The sequence below is a fragment of the Pan paniscus genome, chromosome 12 (assembly GCF_029289425.2).
Source record: "Pan paniscus chromosome 12, NHGRI_mPanPan1-v2.0_pri, whole genome shotgun sequence".
Classification (NCBI taxonomy): domain Eukaryota; kingdom Metazoa; phylum Chordata; class Mammalia; order Primates; family Hominidae; genus Pan; species Pan paniscus.
The window spans coordinates 56,733,243-56,751,567 of NC_073261.2; the positions used below are offsets into that span (position 1 = coordinate 56,733,243).

At 40.2% G+C, this 18,325-nt stretch overlaps 1 protein-coding gene and 1 non-coding gene across 4 annotated transcripts in view; both read right to left on the bottom strand.

The window, feature by feature from the left end:
- The window catches only part of ANXA4 (annexin A4), a 185,743-nt gene that overhangs the window by 148,887 nt on the left and 18,531 nt on the right, over positions 1 to 18,325 (bottom strand). The gene's annotated exons all lie outside the window — the stretch shown is intronic.
- LOC112439001 (small nucleolar RNA U13) lies at positions 13,425 to 13,527 on the bottom strand. Its single transcript, XR_003027309.1, has one exon. It is a non-coding gene; the product is annotated as a small nucleolar RNA U13 (small nucleolar RNA).

Below are 18,325 nucleotides of genomic sequence, written 5' to 3' on the forward strand. Positions count from 1 at the left end.
ACGCCAATCAATAAATGTGATACATTACATCAACAGAATGAAGGACTAAAACTATATGATCATCTCAACTGACCCAGAAAAAGCATTTGATAAAATTCAACATACCTTCATGGTAAGAATTCCCAACAAACTAGGCATAGAAGGAACATACCTCAACATAATAAAGGCCATATAGGACAAACCCACAGCTAACATCATACTGAATGGGGAAAAGATGAAAGCCTTTCCCCTAAGAACTGGAACAAGACAAGGATGCCCACTTGCACCACTCCTATTCAACACAGGATTGAAAGTCCTAGCCAGAGCAATCAGGCAAGAGGAAGAAATAAAAGGCATCCAGATTGGAAAAGAGGAAGTCAAATTGTTCCCCTTTGCAGATGACATGATTTTATATCTTGAAAAACCTAAAGGGTGCACCCAAAAACTTTTAGAACTGATAAATGAATTCATTAAATTTGCAGGATACAAAATCAATGTACAAAAATCAGTAGCATTTCTATACACCAATAATGAACTAGCTGAGAAAGAAACCAAGAAGGTAATCCCGTTTACAGTAGCTACAAAAGAGAAATGACTAAGAATAAATTTAACCAAGGAAGTGAAAGACGTCTATAAGGAAAACTACAAAATGCTGATGAAAGAAATTGAAGAGGACACAAACAAATGAAAAGACATATTTTGTTCATAGATCAGAAGAATTAATGTTCTTAAAATGACCAAACTACCCAAAGCAATCATGAGATTCAGTGCAACTCCTATCAAAAGACCAGTGTCATTTTTTACAGAAATGGGGGAAAAAATCCTAAAATTCATGTAGAATCAAAAAAGAGCTTGAAGAGCCAAAGCAATCCTGAGCAAAAAGAACAAAGCAAGAGGCATCACACTATCTGACTTCAAAATATATTACAAGGTTATAGCATAGCAATCAAAGTAGGGTGGTATTGGTATAAAAACAGACACATAGACCACAGAACACAGAATCTGGAAGTAAATCCACTTATTTCCAGCCAACTGATTGTCTACAAAGGTGCCAATAACAGACATTGAGAAAAGGACACCCTCTTCAATAATTGGTGCTTAGAAAATTGGATACGCTTCTACAGAAAAATGAAATTGGAACCCTGTCCATCACCATATGCAAAAATAAACTCAAGATGGAGCAAAGACATAAATATAAGACCTACAACTAAAAGCTACTGGAAGAAAACACAGGGAAAACACTTTAGGACATGGGTGTAGGGCAAGAGTTTATGGCTAAGACCTCAAAAGCACAGAAAAAAACCCCCACAAAAATAAGCAAATAGGACTATATTAAACTAAAAAACTTCTGCACAGCAAAGGAAACAATCAACAAAGTGAAGAGACAACCTGTTTAATAGGAGAAAATGTTTGCAAACTATTCATCCCACAAGGGAATTATGTCCAGATTATACGAGGAACTCAAACAACTCAAGTAATCCCATTGAAAAGTGGGCAAAGGAGATGAATAGACATTTCTACAAAAAATAAAAACAAATTAGCCAGGCATGGCGGCACATGCCTGTGGTCCCAGCTACTTGGGAGGCTGAGGTGGGAGGATCACTTGAGCCCAGGAGGTTGAGGCTGCAATGAGCTGTGATCATGTCACTGTGCCACAGTCTGGGCAACAGAGTGAGACCTTGTCTCAAAACAAAAAACTTTTTAATAAAATAAAATTTAAAAAACCACAAAATATTACATATACTTAATAAATATGTAATGTGTATCAATAAAAACCAAAACAATAAAAACAACTCAAAAAATAGCTAAAGCAGACCTGACAGAGGGTTAATACAGCAATATATAAACAGCTCATGTAAAAGAATAAGGATAGTAATTCATAATAGAAAAATAGCTTACAAATACTTACAAATAACTTAAAATTTAAATATAGCTAAATATCACTATTAATCAATAAATAGAATTAAAACAACAGACAACTTTTTCACCAACAGTATACAAGATTTTAAAGATGACCTGTTACATATATAGTAACTAGTACTTGGTTAACAAATAAATGCCTCATGAATATGACGTCTTATTATTCTTACTCAGTGGTGTAATATATTTCTGTTGAAAGTAGAAATAGAAATTTGTGGGCTGGGCACGGTGGCTCATGCCCGTAGTCCCAGCACTTTGGGAGGCCTAGGCAGGAGAACTGCTTGGGCCCAGGAGTTGGAGACCAGCCTGGGCAACATGGCAAAACCCAGTCTCTACAAAAAACACACAAAAAATTAGCCCAGCGTGGTGCTGTGTACCTGCGGTTCCAGCTACTCAGGAGGCTGAGGTGGGAGTATCTCCTGAGCCCAGGAGGTTGAGGCTGCAGTGAGTCATGATGGCACCACTGCACTCCAGCCTGGGTGACAGAGTAAGACCCTGACTCAAAAAAAAAAAAAAAAAAAAAGAAAGAAAAGAAAAGAAAGTGTAGATTTGTAATGCCCTTCTGAAAAAAAAAAAAAAAAAAAGAAAGAAAAGAAAAGAAAGTGTAGATTTGTAATGCCCTTCTGAAAAAAAAAAAGCAATTTAGCAACATAAACCAAAAGTTGTAAAAATATTTGTAATCTTTACGTAGTAATTCTACTTCTAGAACTCTCATTAAATAATAATTTGAAAGGTAGACAAAGGCTTTATACACAAAGAAGCAGATCACCACATTATTTATAACAAAAATTGTAAATGGCCTAAATGTCATAGGGGCAAAACGTGTACAGATAAACCTTGCAGATATTGCAGGTTCAGTTCCAGACCACTGAAATAAAGCAAATATCACAAGGTGAGTCACACAAATTTTTCTGGTTTCTCAGTGCATATAAAAGTTATGTTTCCTTCACAGTAGAGGAGGGGGAAAAGTTGTGTTTGCACCATACTGTAGTCTATCAAGGGTGCAATAGCATTATGTCTAAAAATACAAAAGTAGTACTCTTTTCTCCAGGTACGGGGCAGGATGCCTGTCACATGAGGGTCTTCAGGGGAGAAGGGAGATGCTCAGAGGTTAATTTCTAGGTTTTATGGCTTGCTTTAGGGGTGAGAAATTCTAGTTTCTATGACCTTCCTTAAGGAAGAATAATTCCATTTTCTATCACCTGCTTCTGTGGAGAAATGGGAGAAAGAGAAAGGAGGGAGGGAGAAGGTCAGAGGGAGCTTGCTGTTTCTGAGGCTCTTCCAGTCTCCTTCAGCTCAAAACACTCAGCATGCCAAAGTGCCATCCATTACGGTATTGTGTTCTGAGCTCCTACAATATCCAATAATAAAGAGATGGATATTAAGCAAATTATGATGTAGCTATAAGAGAGAATACTCTGAAGGCATTTAAAATTATATTTATGAGGCCAGGCACAGTGGCTCACGCCTGTAATCCTAGCACTTTGGGAGCTCGAGGCTGGTGGATCACCTGAGGTCAGGAGTTCAAGACTAGCCTGGCCAACCTGGTGAAACCTGTCTCTACTAAAAATTCAAAAATCAGCAGGGTGTGGTGGCACACACCTGTCATCTCAGCTACTTGGGAGGCTGAGGTAGGAGAATCGCTCGAACCCAGGAGGCAGAGGTTGCAGTGAGCCAAGATGGGCCATTGCACTCCAGTCTGGGCAACAGAGTGAGACTCTGTCTCAAAAAAAATTATATATTTATGAAGAACCTTTAATAACTTAAAGAGATATGATACAATATAATATTAAGCGAAGAAAAGAGACAAAATTTTATGTACAATAATTTTAATTATATGCATAAGAAATAGGCTTGGCAGGGTGTGGTGGCTCATGCCTATAATCCCAACACTTTGGGAAGCTGAGGTAGAATGACTGCTTGAGGCCAAGGAGTTTGAGACCAGCCTGGGCGATATAGTGAGAACCTATCTCTACAAGAAATAAAAATGAAAATAAAAAAAGAAATAGCCTTAGAAGGAGATACACCAAAATATTAACAAATTTTATCTATTAGCAATGGGAACAGGGGTGTTTTTTTGTTTTATTTCCCCGCTCTGTTGCCCAGGCTGGAGTACAGTGATGCGATCTTGGCTCACTGCAACCTCCGCCTCCCGGGTTCAAGCAATTCTCCTGCCTCAGCCTCCCTAGTAGCTGCGACTACAGGCATGCACCACCACGCCCAGCTAATTTTTGTATTTTTGGTAGAGACAGGGTTTCACCATGTTGGCCAGTATGGTCTTAATCTCTTGACCTCATGATCCGCCAGCCTTGGCCTCCCAAAGTACTGGGATTATAGGCGTGCGCCACTGTGCCCAGCCAGAGATGGTTTTTAATTTATACTTTATTTTAAAATTGTCTACAAAGGACATATGTACTTTTATAACCAGAAACACTATTTTTAAAAAATTGAAGACAATACATATTTAATGAATTTAAAAGCAAATTCAAATACAATGTAACATTTAAAAATTCAAATTCTCAAGAGGTTGAAAACCTAAATCATTTTATACTGTCTAGTAGACATTGCCTAGGTTTTCACAAGTCTCTGTCATTCACTACGCATGAGACTTTGAACTAGTTAACTAATTACCAATTCTGGGCCTCCCAGAATTTCAAAGACTTCATTTCCCGTAGGTCTATAAACCACATCTGTTTAGTTTAATTTTTATTTACTTTTAAGGTGAAATTCCTTTATTCACTTGTTTCTGAACCTACTATTCTAAACTCAAGAAGTTTTTAACATTAATATATTTCTTATTCACATTTCAAAATGACTTTGAAGAAGCAAACATTATTTTCTAATGATCTTGATTTAGTTTTTTAAAACTTCTTTTTATTGTGGCAAAATATAGATAACATAAAGTTTACCATTTTAACTATTATTATTATTATTATTATTATTATTCTTTTTTTGAGACAGAGTCTTGCTCTGTCGCCCAGGCTGGAGTGCAGTGGCATGATCTCGGCTCATGCAAGCTCTGCCTCCCGGGTTCACACCATTCTCCTGCCTCAACCTCCCGAGAATCTGGGACTACAGGCGCCCGCCACCATGCTTGGCTAATTTTTTGTATTTTTAGTAGAGACGGGGTTTCACCGTGTTAGCCAGGATGGTCTTGATCTCCTGACCTCGTGATCTGCCCGCCTCGGCCTCCCAAAGTGCTGGGATTCATTTTAACCATTTTTAAGCATACAGATCAGTGGCATCAGATACGTTCACGTTGCTGTGAATCATCATCTATCCCCACAACTCTCCTGTTAAACAACAACTCTGCATTCCTCCCTCCCCGCAGCCCCTGGAAACTGTCATTCTGCTTTCTGCCCCTATGACTCACTCTTCCAGGTATCTCACTTTTGCTCAGCTTTAGGCTCTAAACAAGTCTTTTCTCTATCTTAGTTGAGAAGCCTGACAGTGTGAAAGAGGTAACTTTTAAAATTCTGAATGGTTTTAACATTGAGATGACATGTGCATACAATAAAAATGCACACAGATCCTTTTAAAATAAAATTTTAATCTATATTTATGTAAATACATATGTGATAGAGTATTATCAACATGACTATAAGGTCATGAGACTCACATGCCATTTTATTTTGAAGTCATATCATATACGTAAGTGAAATAACAGAATATAAAACTACATGCTGCAATTCTACTATGTAAAGAGAGTATCTTTGTATGGGGCAGGATGACTGAGGAAAATAAAAACAGTTTGGGCCAGGCGCGGTGGCTCACGCCTGTAATCCCAGCACTTTGGGAGGCCAAGGCAGGTGGATCACGAGGACAGGAGATCGAGACCATCCTGGCTAACACAGTGAAACCCTGTCTCTACTAAAAATACAGAAAATTAGCCGGGCATGGTGACAGGCACCTGTAGTCCCAGCTACTCAGGAGGCTGAGGCAGGAGAATCGCTTGAACCCGGGAGGTGGAGGTTGCAGTGAGCCGAGATGGTGCCACTGCACTCCAGCCTGGGTGACAGAGCGAGACTCCATCTCAAAAAAACGGAAAAAAAAAAAAAAAAAAAAAAAACAGTTTATGTTAGAGTACAATTTTTGAAATGAGATTTTAAAAAAATTATCAATAGTGTTACTGAGTTGGAGAATCAATTATTTTTTATTGTAAGAGGATGACAGATAATAGGTATTGAAGTCACAGGTTAATAATTTAGAGGAGAAAGGGCTGATAATGTCTTATATTTCAATGTTTCTAGAAAATCAGCCTGTGTGGAAACTTTTCCCAAGCTTACCCAATTTGAATCTTGAAAGTGTTTCTTTTTCCTCCCTAAAAATAAACACAGAAATTGTTGAGTGCTTCTGTAAAAAGACAGAAGCATAAAATGACCATTGTATTTCTATACATTAGGTACATGTTCCTTCACTAGCTTGCCCAGGAACAAAAGCAAATATCAATGGTTTGCTCTTATCAATTCATAATTCTTTATTTCCGTCACAGTGTGTTCCCATTGATTACACACAGGAATAAAAATAGAAAACTCTGAGCTGGTGCCTTTGCCAGTTGCGCAGATGACTTTCTGAACAAGGAAGTTTTATATGGGTGGATGGGCATAGGAACTTGGCTTGAAATGTTAAAAAGGCAGGAAAAAAACAGCAGAATCTATTTTTCACCGTGGGAGAGCCCAGGTTGTCCTGCTTATCTGAAATTAAGCCCAAATCCTAAAATTTCTGAATACCTGCTGTCAGCTTCCTGCAAACGGGCCAGGTTGCCTAAGGAATGTCATGAGAGAGCTGGTAGAGGCAGGGGACAGGACAGGCACCAGCAAACACCACTTCACCATGCAGCTATTTTCATGTCCTCCCAGCCCACTCAAGTGCTGATAACGGCTTGGATCAATTCAACAAACACATTTTGTATACCTCCTTTGCACCAGACACAGTGTTCACCGAGGCACGCAGGGTGGCCGCAGGTAAGAAGCACAGTGGGCAGCCAGCTGGGGGAATGTGTGACGGGACCCACTCTCCCTAGCCCCTTCACCCCAAAGCCTCGTGTAGGGTAAGGAACATCAAAATGGGACAGATTCAGTCCAGCCTCATATCTCCCCAGGTGCCTTAGTCTGCAGGGAGGCAGAATCCCAGGGGGATTCTCCCAGCCCACAGTCCTGTTTGGCACTGGGCTAGGGCCACTGAGCGAGAGAGGCAGTTGGTGCAGAAGTCAGCTCCCACTGAGGGTGGCTGCAGGTCAGCACTTTTCTCCTTCACTTTGTGTGTGTGTGTCTTTGAAAAAAATGTTTCTTTTCTTTTTTTTTTTAATATACTTTAAGTTCTGGGGTACATGTGCAGAACGTGCAGTTTTGTTACATAGGTATACACATGCCATGGTGGTTTGCTGTGCCCATCAACCCGTCATCTACATTGGGTATTTCTCCTAATGCTATCCATCCCCTAGCCCCCCAATCCCCAACCCCCAACCCCAGCGTGTGATGTTCCCCTCCTTGTGTCCATGTGTTCTCATTGTTCAACTCCCATTTGTGAGTGAGAACATGCAGTGTTTGGTTTTCTGTTCTCATGTTAGTTTGCTGAGAATGATGGTCCAGCTTCATCCATGTCCCTGTAAAGGACATGAACTCATCCTTTTTTATGGCTGCATAGTATTCCATGGTGTATATGTGCCACATTTTGTTTATCCAGTCCATCATTGATGGGCATTTGGGTTGGTTCCAAGTCTTTGCTATTGTGAACAGTGCTGCACTAAACATACCTGTGCATGTGTCTTTATAGTAGAATGATTTATAATCCTTTGGGTATATGCCCAGTAATGGGATTGCTGGGTCAAATGGTATTTTTCATTCTGGATCCTTGAGGAATTGCCACACTGTCTTCCACAATGGTTGAACTAATTTATGCTCCCACCAACAGTGTAAAAGTGTTCCTATTTCTCCACATCCTCTCCAGCATCTGTTGTTCCCCGACTTTTTAATGATCGCCATTCTAACTGGCATGAGATGGTATCTCATTGTGGTTTTGATTTGCATTTCTCTAATACCAGTGACGATGAGCTTTTTTTTTTATATGTTATGTATACTAATTGACTATATAGAGAAAAAAATACATTGACTTTCCATAAAGCCACTACCAGCGTCATAAAATATTAGTGTGTTCCCTTAATTGTTTCAGGTCTTTAAAAAAAGAAACAAAGTGATTAACACTGTTGAAACCGTTTATGAACCTCTCCCCAAACCCTTTTACTTCCCTCCCTCCCCATGCATAGTCATCATTCTGAATATCTTCTTTGGCATTTACTAGCATGTTTTTATGCTATTTCTACACATGTAGGTATCCACAAAAATATTGTTTGGTTTTGCTGTTTTTAAAAGGTATAATTTATATAAATGAAATTATACTATAATCTATTTATTAGATACATAATATTGTTTAAAATACATAATAGGCTGGCTGTGGTGGCTCACGCCTGTAATTCCAGCACTTTGGGGGGCCAGGGCAGGCAGATCACTTGAGGTCAGGAGTTCAAGACCAGCCTGGCCAACATGGCAAAACCCCGTCTCTACTAAAAATACAAAAATTAGTTGGGTGTGGTGGCACACAACTGTAAACCCAGCTACCCAGGAGGCTGAGGCAGGAGAATCACTTTAACCCAAGAGGCAGAGGTTGCACTGAGCCGAGATCACACCACTGTACTTCAGCCTGGGTGACAGAGCGACATTCTGTCTCAATCAATCAATCAATCAATCAATCAATAAAATACATAATAAAGTACATAATAAATTTTTTTCACTCAGTAGTGTTTTATATTCAACCATGTTGATCCATGTAACTGTGGTTCATGAATATCCCACAATTTATCTCCAATCTATAAATAATGGGTTGCTTCCAATTATATTTGTTTGTTTGTTTGCTATAAAAACAATGTTTTAAGATCATTTCCCACGTGTCTCCTGGTACCCATCCTCAAGAGTTTTTCTAGGATGTAAACATGTGAGAATTGAATCACTGCGTCATAAGGTTTGTGCACTTTTAATAAAATATCAAACTGTTTTGCAAATTAGTTGTACAGTTTATACTCTCAGTTGCAGTGAATGAGAGTTCTAGTTGCTCCACATCTTATCAACACTTGTTGGTTTCTGACTCTTTAGCAGTGATAGTATGCCTTACCAAGGATTGGTGTTGCATTTCCCTGACTATGAATGAGGTCAAGCAACTTTTTTGTGTACTTATTGACAATTCATATGTGTGTATATATATATATATATATATTTTGAGATGGTGTCTCACTATATCGCCCAGGCTGGAGTGCAGTGGCGCAATCTCAGCTCACTGCAACCTTTGCCTCCCAGGTTCAAGCAATTCTCCTGTTTCAGCCCCCCGAGTAGCTGAAATTAAAGGCATGTGCCACTACACCTGGTTAATTTGTATTTTTGTATTTTTAGTAGAGACAGGGTTTCACCATGTTGGCCAGGGTAGTCTAGAACTCCTGACCTCAGATGATCCACCAGCCTTGGCCTCCCAAAGTGCTGGGATTATGGGCATGAGCCACCATGCCCAATTCATATTTTTTATTCTGTAAAATGTGTTGACAGGTCTTTTTTGCATTGCTTTTTCTCTTGTGTTGTTTCTTATGGATTCACAGGAGTTCTTTACATATTCAGGATGCTAAACTTTTCTGTTACTAGAGTTGCAGATATTTTGATTGAGTTTTAGCCTGTCATTTTATGCATTTTATGGTATTTTTATAAACAAAAGTTATTGATTTTAATGTAGTCTCAAATTTATCATTTTTTAAAGGTTTGTGCTTTTTGTGTTTTATTTAAGGAATCCTTCTCTACCACAAAGTCATAAAGCTATTCTACTCATTCTATTATCTAAATATTTAAAACATTTGCCCTTCACATTTAGGTCCATTCTGAATTGATTATTGATAGTATTCCCTTCTTTTTTTTTTTTTTTTTAGATGGAGTCTGACTCTGTCACCCATGCTGGAGTGCAGTGGTGTGATCTTGGCTCACTGCAGCCTTGACCTCCTGGGCTCAAGTGATCCTCCCACCTCAGCTTCCTGAGTAGCTGAGCCTACTGGTGTGCACCATCATGCCTGGCTAAATTTTGTATTTTTGGCAGAGACAGGGGTCTCACTATGTTGCCCAGGCTGGTCTCAAACTCCTTAGCTCAAGCAGTCTGCCCTGTTTCAACCTCCTAGAGTGCTGGGATTACAGGTGTGAGCCACCACGCCTGACCCTGAATTGATTTTTATGATTGATGTAAGGTAAGGGTCCACTTTCATTTTTTCCGTAGATAACCAAATTTTCCAGTACTATTTACTCTTCCCCATGTATATGTCATCTATCAGGTCTCCATTTATCCATAGGTCAATTTCTGGTCTCTCTATTCTGCCAGTTGTCTATCCCTGTGCCCATGCCACATTGTCTTAGTTACTATAACTTTATAATTAGGGTGACCTTGCTTCAAGTTTACTGTGGACCAGTCACCATCTCTATTTTAGCATTTGTCTCATTTGTCTTTTTTTTTTTTTTTTTTTTTTTGAGATTGAGTCTCGCTCTGTCGCCAGGCTGGAGTGCAGTGGTGCGATCTCAGCTCACTGCAACGTCCACCTCCCAGGTTCAAGCAATTCTCCTGCCTCAGCCTCCCAAGTAGCTGGGACTAGAAGTGTGTGCCACTACACCCAGCTAATTTTTGTGTTTTTAGTAGAGACGGGGTTTCACCATGTTGGCCAGGATGGTCTCGATCTCTTGACTTCTAGTGATCCACCTGCTTCGACTTCCCAAAATGCTGGGATTACAGGCATGAGCCACCGTGCCTGGCCATTTGTCATTTTTTAGCCACATATTCATAGTTGCTTTATAATATGCTGGAATGAGTTTAGTAAACCTTCACTTTGTGCTTCAGTTCCTACCCTGTCTCTAGTGTATAAGACACGTGTGCAGCAAACACAGGTTTGTGACACAAGGTTAAAAGTGGAATATCACTAGTAATGATCAGTACTTTTCCCCCCAACTCTTCCCAGAGGCAAGATAACTATTAAGTCTCTTTCAAGGGCAGTCTGCTGGGCACTTATCAGTAAAATAAGGCAAGGAAGGTGAACTCTTTACAATCTTGAGTAGTGGTGGGAGAAGTATTAGATGTGCCTGCTCCTGATGACTATTTGGTATACAAGACAGTAGGATGAGGCCAGCCAGGCAACAGAGTCAGTGGGAAACATGAGAAATTCTAGATTAGATTATATAAACTATGTGCAGGAAATAAAGGCTGAACAGTCCTGCAATAAAGAATATAGAAGGTACATGGACACTCTTGTTACAGTGGTTTGGTATTTATTGTATGGTAAAATCTATGATTCTTTTTTTTTTTTTGAGATGGAGTCTCACTCTGTCGCCCAGGCTAGAGTGCAGTGGCGCGATCTCGGCTCATTGCAACCTCTGCCTCCTGGGTTCAAGCAATTCTCCTGCCTCAGCTTCCCAAGTAGCTGGGATTACAGGTGTGTACCACCATGCCTGGCTAATTTTTTGTATTTTTAGTGGAGACAAGGATTCATCATGTTGGCCAGGCTGGTCTCAAACTCCTGACCTCCAGTGATCTGCCCACCTCTGCCTCCCAAAGTGTTGGGATTGCAGGCGTGAGCCACTGCGCCCGGCCTTATGATTCTTTATAAACAAAAATTTGTTTGGTTACACCCTTATACTGGTAATAAATTGTTTGACAAAAATGAGCTCAAAGAAGGCCAGGGGCGGTGGCTTAGGCCTGTAATCCCAGTGCTTTGGGAGGCCGAGGCGGGTGGATCACCTGAGGTCAGGAGTTTGAGACCAGCCTGGCCAACATGGTGAAACCCCATCTCTACTAAAAATACAAAAATTAGCCAGATTAGGGGGCGTGGTGGCACATACCTGTAATCCCAGCTACTCAGGAGGCTGAGGCAGGAGAATCACTTGAACCTGAGAGGCGGAGGTTGCAGTGAGCCGAGATCGCACCACTGCACTGCAGCCTGGGTGATAGAGCGAGACTCTGCCTTCAAGAAAAAAAAAAAAAGGCTCAAAAGGAATGGAAATAAAGTATATGTTTAAATAAATAATTTTAATTTCTCAAGAAAATACATGATGACTATATAACATTTGTGTGTCAGCGTTTACCATCTTGTGGGACATGTGGTAATATTACTGACCACGTGAATACCAGAAGGCAAGCCTGCTGCAGAAGCCAAAGTGTCTCATTCCACAGACAGGAGTTATACACAGCGTAAGATGGCTGTGCCTGAAGACAATGAATTTCCACATGCAGAAGGTGAGTTTTACATATCACTCAGTGAAACCTAACTTCATCAAGATGAAACGACGGTTCTAAATTAATATTTTTTATTATACACATACATGTATGTGTCTATACATATATAATGAGAAAGATATATATGTGTATATTTACCTATACACAAATGTAGAGAGAAATACCTGGAAGACTGTATCTCAAGAGTGATTGTCTCCAGGAAAGGGACAATTCATACTTTTTTTAAAAAAATTTTTTGTAGAGACAGGGTCTCACTATGTTGCCCCAGGCTGGTCTTAACTCCTGGGCTCAAGCAATCCTCCCACCTCAGCCTCCTAAAGTGCTGGGATTACAGGCATGAGCCACCATGCCATATATCATACTTCTTTGTCTTCATTTAGCTTGTCTATGTTCTCTGACTCATTCCTTATACTTCTGTAATAACAAATAAAAATAGAAAAAAATTTCACTTGGAGGGGAAATGACTGAATTCATAATCTTTAGTAAACAACCTAGAGTTTATAAAACAGATAAGCATGGACTTATAAACCGGTCCATGCATCGTATTAATGGCCCCAATTAAAGGCTACCCGGCTCCACACTCTTTGCCTTGTAATTTTATTGTCCCTTCCTCCTGTTACTGAACATTCCTCTGGTAACATACTTAGGCCAATGGAATGTTATCAGACATGAGACGAGCAGGGACTTGAAAAGCACCTGTGCATTTCTGCATGCTCACTAGTGCATCTCTGCCTCAGCATGACGGCTTGTCCCAGCTAGCCCAATGGAGGAATGCAAAGACACGTGGAGAAAAGCAGAGACCATCCTAGTCCCACAAATTCCAGTCAACCCCCAATACACAAGAGAGCCCAGCCAAGATCAACTGCTGATTCCGGGTGCAGCAGCAAGTCCCATCTAAGCAGGAAGAATGGCTCAGCTGCCATGGCCTTGGGAGCAATAAAAATGAGTCTTCAGGTGCTTTGTTATCCACATTGTTGGGTCAATAGATAACTGATAATAAAGAATAGATCACATGCTATGTGGAGAGGAGAAGAAAAGGACAAAAGAGACAAAAAAGAGAGAGAAGAACTGACATAAATGTTGCCACAGCATCCCCATACATCACATCACAGGATATCCTGTCCAGTTCTCTACAGATAGGCCAGAGTATTTTGTACATTGGACTAAATCAGTCTATAACACTTTTATGGGACTTTTATTTTTCTTTCCTTTTTTTTTTTTCAGGTCAGATGGGTAATGTGCCGAGGTCATAACAAGGTTTGAGTGTGGCACATCTCACACATGTGCGTGAATACCAATCATTATGCCCATGAACTACAAAAGGATCTCTTTCTTTTTTTCAATAGCTTTGTCGAGGTATTCACGTGCCAGTTTACCTGTGTGAAGTGTACAATTCAATAGTTTTTTGTATATTCACAGAGTTGTGCAACCATCACCACAATCAATTTTGGAACACTTGTATCACTTCAAAAAGAAATGCTGTACCCATTAGCAGTCTCTTTCATTTCCTTCCCACCCTCTCTGCCTCCTCAGCTTTAGGCAACCACTAATCTAATTTCTATCTCCATAGAGTTGCTTATTTTACTATTTTATTTTATTTCATTTTATTTTATTATTTTATTTTATTTTGAGATGGAGTCTCACTCTATCGGCCAGGCTGAAGTGCAGTGATGTGATCTCAGCTCACTGCAACTTCCACCTCCCAGGTTCAAGTGATTCTTGTGCCTCAGCCTCCTGAGTAGCTGGAACTACAGGTGTGCACCAACACGCTTAGCTAATTTTTGTATTTTTAGTAGAGGCAGGATTTTGCCATGTTGGCCAGGCTGGTCTCAAACTCCTGGCCTCAAGTGATCCTCCCACCTTGGCTTCCCAAAGTGCTGGGATTACAGGCATGAGCCACCACACCCAGCCTGTTATTTTATATTATATGTGGTCCTTTGTTACTGGCTTCTTTCACTTAGCATAATGCTTTAAAGATTCATCCATGTTGTAGTATGTATCAGTACTTAATTCTTTTTCATTGTAGAATAATATTGCATTGTATGAATATTCCATATTTTGTTTATCCATTCATCAGTTACTGGACATTTTGGTTGTTTCCACTTTTCGGCTACTATGAATAATGCTGCTATGAACATTTGTGTATAAGTTTTTTTGCATACATATGCTTTTATTCCTCTTGGGTATATCACTATGACTGGAATTCCTGTGTCATATGGTGATACTGTTTAACCTTTTGAGAAACTGGCAAACTGTTTTCCACCAGTTGCACATTTTACATTTCTACCAGCATTGTATGAAAGTTCCAGCTTCTCCACATCTTTGTCAACACTTGTTATTGTCTGTTTTTTCAATTACAGCTACCCCAATGGCTGTAAAGTAGTATCTCATTGTGGTTTTGGTATGCATTTCCCTAATAATCAATGATATTTAGCACCTTTTCATGTGTTTATTGGCCATGTGTGTACCTTCTTTGCAGAAATACCTATTCAGCCCACACTGGAGTGCAATGGTGTGATCTTGGCTCACTGCAACCTCTGCCTCCCAGGTTCAAGTGATTCTCCTGCCTCAGCCTCCCAAGTAGCTGAGACCACAGGTGCCCACCACCACGCCCCGCTATTTTTTTGTATTTTTTGTAGAGACAGGGTTTCACCATATTGCCCAGGCTGGTCTTGAACTCCTGACATTGTGATCCGCCTGCCTCAGGCTCCCAAAGTGCTGGGATTATAGGTGTGAGCCACCATGCCTGGCCCTTGTGCATTTTAAATTAGGTTATTTGTTGCTTTTTATTGCTGAGTTGTAAGAGTTCTTTATCTATTCTGAGTACAAGTACCTTATCAGACATATGCTTGCACATGCTTTCCCCCATTCTGTGGGTTGTCTTTTTGTTTTCTTAAGTGTGTTTTGAAGAGTTCTTAATTTTGATGAAATCTAATTAATCTGTTTTTTTATCACTTGTGTCTACAAGCTTTGGATTCAGCTACAGTATCAGAAAGGAGACTTGCCACTAAGGATAAAAATTCCCCTCTTTACATGCCTTGGGCTATTTAAATGAGTATAGGGATAGGAGATTCAGAAGTCTAGGCTAAAACTCACTTTTATCTGGAAATGTTCTGCTTGTTTATTGCTCCAAAAAAATAACACCCACAATTCCGGGGTGGAGTCTCACTCTGTCGCCCAGGCAGATGATTGAAACAATCATTTATTGTTGTTATCTCTCATGATTCTGGTGAGTGACTGGACTCAGCTAGGTGGTACCACTCAGAGTGTGTTGCCTGGCTGCCATGAGACAGGGATAATGCTGGAGTCATCTTGAGGGCCTCAGAATCATTCACATGTCTGGCACTGGGACAGGGAAAACTCAAACCGCTGCGGGCTTCAACAGCCAAGGTTCCTCGGACTCTATTTTAACGTGGTCTGTTCACGTGATCTCTGCCGCACGGTGGTTTCATGTACTTATATGCTCCAAAGGCACATATTACGAGCGAGAGAGCTAGATGGAAGCTGTACTACCTTTCAAGATGCGGTTTTGAAAGTCACATAGCAGTACTTTATTTATTTTTGTTTATTTTGAAACAGAGTTTTGCTCTGTCACCCAGGCTAGAATGCAGTGGCGCGATCTCAGCTCATTGCAACCTCCACCTCCCAGGGTCAAGTGATTCTCCTGCCTCAGCCTCCTGAGTAGCTGGGATTACAGGTGCATACCATGACACTCAGCTAATTTTTGTATTTTTAGTAGACACGGGGTTTTGCCGTGTTGGCCGGGCTGGTCTCGAACTCCTGACCTCAAGTGATCTGCCTGCCTCAGCCTCCCAAAGTGCTGGGATTACAGGCATGAGCCACTGTGCATGGCCAACATAGCATTACTTTAGAGGTGCAGTCACAGAAACCCATCCAAGAAGCCTACCTGGGTTCAAGGGGAAAGGACATAGATGCCATCTCTTGATTGAGGTAGGGGGTAGGGTTTTTGGAAGAGCACATGGGATTGAACATACTGTTGCTGCCAATTTTGAAAAATACAGTCTGCTGCAGGAAGTTTAATGTGACTTGTTGAATTAATAACAGTTGTATACCGTCAATAGTAATACTTACTGACACCTATTCTATGCAAGAATGTAACTGATATAGCTGTTGTGAAGATTAACTGATTGATACCATTGATGTGAATCACCTAGAATAATGACTGGCACATAGTAAGTGCACATAGTAAGTAAATGTTAGGTGTACTCTAGAAAGTACTTTAGAAAGCTGTAACTATAGTGTTAGCTTATTACCCTTCCCCACCATTCAATTTTTAGTTGTTCATTTTGCTATTCATTTAAAAACACACACACACAAAAGCTTTCTTGATTTATGTCCTTATTTTGGTGGAAAAGCTTTCACCATCTGAAAGCTTCTTGAAAAAAGGTACATGGAAGATAAATATTTTCAAATTGTATGTGTCTGAAATACATTTACCCCCACGCTTTACTACTACATTTGGATGGGTATGAGAATCTATGTTGGAAGTTATTTTCCCTCAGATTTTAAAGACATTATTCCATTGTCTTTCAGTTTCATGTGTTGCTACTGAGAAATCAGATGCCATTCTCATTCTGGATTCTTTAAGTGAAACTTCATTTCCTCCTAGGCACTTGTAAGATCTTCTCTATGTCCTCAGTCTTCTATATCACAACGTGCCTTGGTGTGGTTCTGGTTTTGTCCATTGCACTGTACTCAGCACTTTCAATGTGGAAATTCATGCTCTTTAGTTCTCAAAATATATAATTGAATTATTTAATTCATTTCTTCCCCTGTTTCCCAGATGTCCAGGGCTGGCTTTCTAATCTTAACCTTTCTTATTTCTTTCCCTTCTCTTTGCCTTTTGCCTATGCATTCTAGGATAATTTCTAACTTTATCTTCTTAACATTCTACTGAGTTTTTCATTTTTGCTATCAGATTTTTAATTTAAAAGAACTCCATTTGGTTCTCTGAGTGTTCATTTTTTAGAGTATTCTTTTTTTATTGACACAGGGTCTCTCTATGTCACCCAGGCTAGAGTGCAGTGGCTGTTCACAGGCATGATAATAGCACACTACAACCTCAAACTGGGCTCAAGCAATCCTCCTACCTTAGCCTGTGGAGAAGCAGGGACTACAGTCTTGTGTCACCATGCCCAGCATTTCTGATCTTTCTCAGAGAAGCTCAATAGTAGATTTCTCAAAGTTTTCTTCTCCCCATAGTCTTTTTCTTCCTCGTTTCATTTTCTCTGTTAGCGTGTTTTGGATTCTATCTTTATTGTCAGATCCTTCCCTTATATTGTGATGACCTTTGGCTCTGCTCTTATGTAAGTGTGCTATATTTAGCAAAAAAAAAAAAAAAAAAAAAAAAAAGGCCAGGTGCATTGGCTCACGCCTGTAATCCCAGCACTTTGGGAGGCCGAGACGGGAGGATCATGAGGTCAGGAGATCGAGACCATCCTGGCTAACATGGTGAAACCCCGTCTCTACTAAAAATACAAAAAAAATAGCTGGGCGTGGTGGTGGGCGCCTGTAGTCCCAGCTACTCAAGAGGCTGAGGCAGGAGAATGGCGTGAACCTGGGAGGCGGAGCTTGCAGTGAGTGGAGATCATGCGACTGCACTCCAGCCTGGGTGACAGAGCGAGACTCCATCTCAAAAAAAAAAAGAAAAAGAAAAACCAGGACATCTGGTTAAATTTGAATTTTAGATAAACAACAAACAATTTTTAGTACATGTATGTCTCATGCAGTATTTAGGACATACTTATAGTACATGAGTATTTTATATTTTAGTAAAAAATTATTTACTGTTTAACTGAAAATCAAATTTAACTAAGTGTCCTATATTTTATCTCGCAACCCTAAGAGTGAGGTCTACAAAGCTGCCTGGAAGCCCTGAGTGCGTGTGTAAGTGGGTGGGGCTTGACAAGGGTGAGTTTACCAACAGGTTGTTCCAGTTTCATTGCATAAATGATTACATCTCTTCAGGTCTTTCCTCTTAGATTCCCCAAAGAAAAGTATTCCAAATTCTCCATCCTGGTGAGTTTGAACCTGGCTGCCAGAGTTCTAGGAGCCAAGCAGGAAGAATACCAGGCAGCTCAGTAGACATCATCTTAAGTTTCAT